We start from the raw sequence: 7,890 nt of genomic DNA on the forward strand, positions 1-7,890 counted from the left end.
CAAAATCCAACCAACCGTTTACAAGAGGATAGCGAACCTGTCGGTAACTTGGAATTTACATCATTTGAACAGTCTCCGTTGGTTGAACCGTTACACCAGAGTTATATCAAATAGGCCCACTTTTCCATTACATGGTTTTTGCAGGGTTTAGGCAGGCCTTCTCTTAAATTTAGATCTTTTTTTCTAAGAGTGGCCATTTTACATTAACGTGGTCTTTACAGTTTTTCGAAAAGCCCCCGTTATCTCATTTAAATTGTTTTCACAACCTTTGCAAGGTCCCCCTTTTTAATTTACATATTTTGAACAGGCTATTTACAGCCCCCCACCGCGCCCGTGCAACTTCTAGGTTTTCCATTTACATGGTTTTTACATGTTTCTTACAGGCCCCCTTTTTTTCATCTACATGGTTTTTATATGTTTCTTACAGGCCCCCTTCTTTCATTGACATGGTTTTTACATGTTTCCTACAGCCCCCCTTTTTTCATTTACATGGTTTTTGAATGTTTCTTACAGGCCCCCTGTTTTCATTTACATGGTTTTTACATGTTTCTTACAGGCCCCCTTTTTTCATTTACATGGTTTTTACAGGGCTACAAACATAACATTTCCAGACTTTTTACAGCATTCGCTTGAATTATTTACACGTTTCTTACATGGTTTAGCAAAGCAATTTACATGTTTTTTACAAAGGCAGATACTGTAAAAGTGCGTAAAATATTTTACAGGTTTTTACATGTTCTTCAAATGATCATTGTCGACAAAGATAATGTAAATCATTATTTACAGAACATTTACATGCTGTACTAAAAGCTGTAAATTTCCTGTAAATTTATTTTACAAAACCCTAACATGTAAATTGTAATTTACAAAGAATGTAAATCAATATTTACATGCTGTAAATTAAAATTGACATGTCCATGTAAATTTTCAACTTTTCCAGTGGTAGTGAGAAAAACTGGCTTAATATCCTTACTACCAGATGCGTTCTCTGTAAGCGTAACATCAGGCGGGGGAACTGGATATCGGCTTTCGCCCGTTATTGCGCTTTCATCAGCATCTTTTACATACTCCATTAGAGGAGATGGCCAGTTTGTAATTTTCTTAAGATGCGATGCCTCCTCCGTCCGAAGACAAACCCAAGCGAAACACCAATGCAGTCACAAACACTAAATTCATGACAGAAATTTTCACCTAACTTCTCCAGAACTAGCAACCGACGTAACTTGCACTAATTCAGAATTGCCTCTTCAATAGACATTTTCAGCTTGGGCAGGTTGTTTTCCCATTACAGAGCACGTGATATTCTCTACACAATTGTTCTTGTATCGTCTATATATTATTTATTCATTTACACATGAAAATTTGAAAGCAAGGATTCTCAAGGGTATCGTCACATGGTTTGAAATGGGCAACAAATTGCCCAAGCGAAAAGCTCTATAGAGGGGGCAAGTTTCTAAAGAAACTGTGGTGCTGTGTCGGTGGGGAGTATAACAAGATAATTTGGTTTTGTCATCTGGGCTGATAACGTGAATTGGCCACCGTAAAGACAAACTCCAGCAAAACAGCACTTTGGTAACTGTACTGATCAGCTGCAGTGACTACACAAGTTTCTACATTAAGTTTCTGCGAATGTTTGTCTTCCGAAAATGTCTTTCGAATCTCTTTACGGTGGTCAATTCACATTATCAACCCAGTTAATAAAACCAAATTATCTTAAAGCTCTATAGGCGAGTTCCTCGCTTGAGTTTACAAGGCTATGACTAAGAGAGTGTCTTTATCGATAAACTATGCTGTAAGTTTGTGATGCAAGGTTGAAATAGAAACATGTTGTTTTCTGTCATCGTATTATAGATGGTTTCAAACCTGTTGTTGCTTGTCAGTTTGTCTTTCACAAATAACCGCATTCTAGTTACAATTTTTCGCGTCTATGGCAATAGGAATGATGTAATCTTGTCTGTTGTAGTATGAACTATTTTCAAAATTTAATGATAATTATCTTATTACATGCATGTCAGCTTCCCCTGTTCTAAAATAAAAAATAAAGTTGCCAAATTGATTACAAATTCGTCTTTAGCAATGCCAAGAACGTCCCTGAAGGTGCCAAATATTTTTCTATCCGCCGGTTTGTTTCATTTCCCGCGGTAATATTTGTGTGTCATCGATCCAATGTCCCCTTTCCAAATTATTATCATATGATCCATTTCAAAAGTATAACAACAAAGATATCGCCTCAATCCAAGCTTGTTCTCTAGTTTTCTGTCACTTTCAGTTCTTTTAGAGTTGTGAACTCTTTGTCGGGTGACTCGTCACAAAGTAATGTGTGGATTCCTTTGTTTTAAATGAGGTCAAAGTCACAAGTCCATGGACAATTTTAAAGTTTCACAAAGGTATTTTCGTGACGCCGTGATCCGGTTTTTTGTGCTCCGTGAATCGTGATTTGATAAAAAAAACAACCGGTTCCGTGAATCGTGATTGAAGTGTATTCCGTGAGTCGTGAAATGCAAAAGTCCTTGGCTGTGAATCGTGAATAGATAACAAATATATCGTTAATGTCTAAAGTTGAGTTCGTAGCTGAATTTCACTGCATTGTGAACAGATTTTTTCCGTGACCTCAGTGAATTTAACACTTGAGTCAAGCCGACTGAGAGTAGCGACAAACGAAACATGTTGACAGGTTTAATAAGCCCGTTGATTTCCTGATCACCGTATCACCGATCACCGATATTCCTCATAAGAGGTCTCTTAAAGTAAAACCGACAAATCAAGATTTCAAATATCACCTTTCCAACAGCTGTAAATTATTGGTAAAGTTAAAGAACGCACTTTTTTGTACAAATTTTGATTACAGTTTCGTGCACATGTTCGAGAATTGTGAAAAGTGAATTTTTTGTTTCGTGATTCGTGAAATCAAAAATTTACTATCGTAACTTCGTGAGAAGACCCCTCCTTGCTCCCCCCCCCCCTATTTAATGCTATTAAAACGACTATTGGAGAATCTTTACTGGCGTCATTGTTTACATTAATTTGTCCTCATTAACATACGACTTTGTGTAGAAAAGGCATCACGCTAGGCATGAATCGATTACACACATTTAAAGAGTTTGTAAAACGTTTGGGAAACGTTTGGTTGTTTGGGTATAATATTTAAGGAGAAATTGGTTTTCAAAAACTGCAACATGTCTGGGGCAAAAGCACTTATGAGCTCGCAAATTATTTGTAGAATTTGGGTCTTGAGACCCGCGTCGAACAAAAAGTATTCAATACATCCGGCTCAAATTCCTTGGGACAGTTCATCGTGCTATGCGCTTTCACTATTGAGAACTAATGTTTTTTGTAGCTCCATCAGAAACTGTATCGCTCATGTTTATGAGGCAAATACTGTAAACAAAGATTCTCCTAATGTAAGGGAGCATATGAGAGTGGCTAAAACTTCTAATGGTAGCGATAGTTCAAACCTTCAGAATTATACTTTTAAGAATAGGAAGCTGCGTTAAAGAAATGCTTTACGCCTGTGGCACGAAAAACCCCGGTCACTCTAAATAATAACTTTTTTCTGCATTTCTCGACCAAAGGGAACCTCGCTAACATAACACCTTGGGTGTCTAAAGGATGTCAGATAAAACCAAAAAAGCAAAAAACAGAAACAATAAATGCAAGGGAAAAAGTGAAGAAAAACTCAAACGAACATCCCACCAGTATTTTTGAGAATTGCAAAAACGAGGACGTTTCTATAATGTGTATTTACCTTTGTCAGACATCAATGAATGTTTGAAACAAAATGGTGGATGTTCCTACAGGTGTTGAGATACAAAAGGAAGCTTCGCTTGTTCTTGTCCAGACCCCGAGCTGAATTTGGCTCCGGATCTTCGGACATGTGTGGGTAAGATATTGCTCTGTTAGTTAAGTATTTCATCTCATCTCATTCCTCATCTTGCCTCGCAGGACAACTAAGCCCATTCAGAAATGCTCTCCACCCATCCCGGTCTTGCGCAGATGCTGTTGCAGGCCCCCATGACTGCCATCCAATCTCCTTCCGCTCTCTCTCTCCTCCTCCTCCAGGTCGTTCGTGACCTGCCCGGTCTTCTTTTACCTTCTGGTGCCCAGGTCAGTGCAGTTCTGGCGATGTTATTGCCGTCTCTCCGCAGGACATGTCCAATCCATTTCCATCTCCGTATCCTTATCTTCACCGACAGTGGCAGCGTATTGGTCCGCCTGTACAACTCCTCATTTGAGATTTGGTCTTGCCAGAAAACTCTCTGTATTTTTCTCATGCATTTCCTGAGAAAAGCATCCAGTTTGTTCATGTCTGCAGCTGTGATTCTCCACATCTCTGCCCCATAAAGTAAGAGGGCCACTACATTGGTGTTGATAATGCGCAGCTTAGTTTTAGAGCTGTACTTTGATGATTTCCATAGGAGCTGTAGCGTGGCAAAAGCACTCTTTGCGAAGGCCAGTCTTCGTTTGATGTCTGCCTTCGTGCCGCCTTGCTTATCTAACACTGCGCCGAGGTAGGTGAATGCTTTAATGTCTTATAACTCATTGCCGCCAACGGTGATCAGGTCGTTCTTTTTGCAGTTCAGGCCCATGGTCTTGGTTTTGCTGGGGTTGATGTTGAGAACCACTGCTTCACCTGTGTCATGAAGCCAGCATGTCTTCTACTGGATGTAATTGTGCCTGCTTGCCAAGAGTGCAATATCATCCGCTTAGTCCAGGTCTTCTAGGACAGTGGTGAGTGGTTAATTAAGTATACATGCAAATAAAATACTGAAAGACTTCTTTATTTTCGCAACATCGTAGCTTCCAGTGTCTCGGTGAAATGCTGCAAAATTAACATGTTAATAACTTTGCCCAAGACACTCCTCCTTGGTTTGAATCGTGAACATGTCACGCTCCGAAATGTGAACTGCGTTGCTACAGAAACGAACACCCACTACACCCTCGAGACGGCATTAACTGGCTGTGGAACGACTGCCAGGTATAGGAAAGGTGCCGTGGTCTTGGAAATTCCAGTGAAAGATAACGCCATTGTAACGGGAGTAAGTGAGATTGAGATTCCCTTCAGCTGTTTTTACAAGACCTCTGGTGATGCTACTGCTGTATGAACATGATACCAGGAAATTAGTCTTTGATGAAGATGGAAAGGGAAACTTTACAATTGTTCTGGACATGTTCCCAGATGACAAGTACGTATGAATATAGTTATATACACCAAGCAAGATCAGGAGTATAGTCTAGTCTTGCCCAATTGCGCAAGCAGTAAGGCCTGATTTTGGATCAACACGCTCTTTGCATTTCGTTTTAGTACGTGGTTTACCTAAAAGCAAAGTAGTACTTGAATTTCTGGCACCGAAACAACAGATTGCATTTGAAGTACAAGAGTATCATAACTAGCTAAGTCTAAATGGACATTTTATGCAGCTAATAAACTAGTACTTACATAAAGGTTCATATCAGCCTACACAAAGCCTACAAAGTGACTTCCCCGTTCAGGCAAAACTTAGGCCGGATTTGTTCTTCCAAGCAACCGTCACGTCCCAGGACAAACTCCTTTTCGTCTTAGCGGAGAACTGTTACGCCACTCCTTGACAAGATCTTCAACATGCCGACAAATATGGTCTGCCCAAGAACGGGTTAGCCGTGAATTTGACGAGACGTCGACAGTCTTATTTTCTGTATTGGTAAATTAATTTAACATTAAATTATCACAAAACAACTACGATCCAATCACAGTTGCGTCACAATTGTCTCTCAGGTTTGGAAGATCTTCAAAATGCAAAATGAAACTGTACTGCACGTCTTAACCATAGAGGATTTAAAAAAGCGTGCTTGAAACTTCGTTGTCAAAATTTAAATTAACACGAATAATTAACAAAAGCACCCAACTTATCGACGAAAGTTAGTCAGAGTTCTTGGATTGTTTTCATATTTCAACTAGTAGATATGACTGGATTTTTAAAAACTGTTTCTATACTTTGCACCAAATCATCTTATATGCACTTTGATTTCACGACTCCTAAAGGCCTTGAAATCACCCCAAGCGATGAAAAAATAAAAAAATAAAAAAATAAAAATAGAGCGAAAACAGCAAGAAAAGGAAGACAAGCAAGCAGAGGAAAAAAAGACTGACGTTCCTTTAAATTTTGATATCGTCTACTTTGTAAATTCTTTAACACTGTTCATATATATTTTCCAATCAAATTTTGTAGAAATTTATTTCGAAGAGGATGAAAGTTTCGTCCAACAACCATAAAAGACACTGATGTAATATGGTTTGGTAACTTGTAGATGGCCTGTGGATGCATCGACCAGCGTTATTCCTTCGAATCAAGTTGGCATCTCCCGATTCACCACTGAAGGGTTCAAGTTCATTGCTGATCACCCATTCGTGTCTGTCCACTACAGGATAAGGATCTCCGCCGCAGGAAACCCAAACTCCAGATGTGCCCAAGGGTGCATCAAAAAAAAAAAAAAAACGGAAGGAGAAGTGACGTAGGCAGTGATGACAAATTGAATCTACTACTACAAGGACCCCTGACCATTAACTCAGACGCAAATGAATTAATGCTAATCATGGAACCATTCAAGGTAAAACCAACCTTAGGTGTACCAGTATTTACTGTAATTTCTTATCATCACAAAATCGATTTTGTTTAAGTCCAGCAGCTCAGGCTTTTAATAACAAGGTATAAATGCAATTTATTTTGGCCATTTTTCCAAATACGATGGCTAAACGATTTTACAATGACAACGTCATCTCTAATCACGATTGAATAATATAGTGTATTTCTCAAAGGATGAACACAAGAATAGTTAACTTCTCTTCATCTTTAATTGCACATACTTTGTTCTTAACAACAATAATAACAGGTAGCATGATCATAAATACATACAGTCTTGCAAAAGATTTTGTAAACTAAAACAGAAATGATTTTCGTGAACATACAATAAGGTTATGATAAAGCAATCAAGTTACATCGCTTTGATTTCAAAGAACAATATTGCCCAGATCAAAGCAAGATGAAATCAGTAAATTTTGCTAATTGAATATTAACAAAATGAATCGTAGAAGTCATAAGTTCGGCATAAGCTTGTAACGGAGATAATTGTTTCAAAGTTCTTACATCAAATTAATCCATCCCCTTTTTTTGGCCGTAAAATAGCGACGTTTTTATGTTTTCCATGACAAGAGCAGTGCAGAGCCGAAGGCCAACAACCGTGATGAAATTTAATTTTAAGAGAGAAGAACCCTTTAAATGAAGTAGAGTGCAAACACACTCTCTGATCCGAGACAAAATTGATTGGTTTCCTTTGCGGTCGGAAATCAGCGCGGCGCAGTGCAATTTACTATCCTTCTACCTGCCTGATCCTATTAATAACATCAGTCAAGACTAGTATTTTGAAAAAGAAAAACACCTTTAGTTTCTGTTTCAATTGTCACCCTCGTCGCAGATCTATCTTTAGCAGTTTTATCAGCAATTAGCATTATGGGAATGATTTGGCTATTTCGCAAGAAAACCATGACAGTAAAAGTCTACACTCCAATATCGATGACGTTAGAGAACTAGACCTGTCCAAATAAAGATTTAGGTGGCAACGAGAGAGTGCACGTGCTCATAAATAGCAAGAAGATGTTTGTAATCAGAACAATGCAAGACAAAAAAATCTGAAATGATGTGAATATTCACGCACCTTATTTTCTAGCCTTCTGTTTGAGATGGAGCTGTCATGTGTGTACTGCGATATATTTTTTTGAAACTATTCTTCTAGAAGCAGTGAACCAGGAAGCGGGTAGCAAATAAAAAACTGTAAAAATATAGTAAAAAGAAGCGACATGTAGAAATGGATTACAGATCGACAATACCTCTGCATAGAAGATTTAAAAAATGCCGA

At 38.5% G+C, this 7,890-nt stretch overlaps 1 pseudogene; it reads left to right on the plus strand.

Moving 5' to 3' along the window:
* The first annotated feature begins 3,754 nt into the window (after positions 1-3,754).
* LOC145475124 (ZP domain-containing protein-like) lies at positions 3,755-7,565 on the plus strand (annotated as a pseudogene).
* Positions 7,566-7,890: the final 325 nt, after the last annotated feature.

This window comes from Orbicella franksi, unplaced genomic scaffold, assembly GCF_964199315.1.
Source record: "Orbicella franksi unplaced genomic scaffold, jaOrbFran1.1 SCAFFOLD_816, whole genome shotgun sequence".
Classification (NCBI taxonomy): Eukaryota; Metazoa; Cnidaria; class Anthozoa; order Scleractinia; family Merulinidae; genus Orbicella; species Orbicella franksi.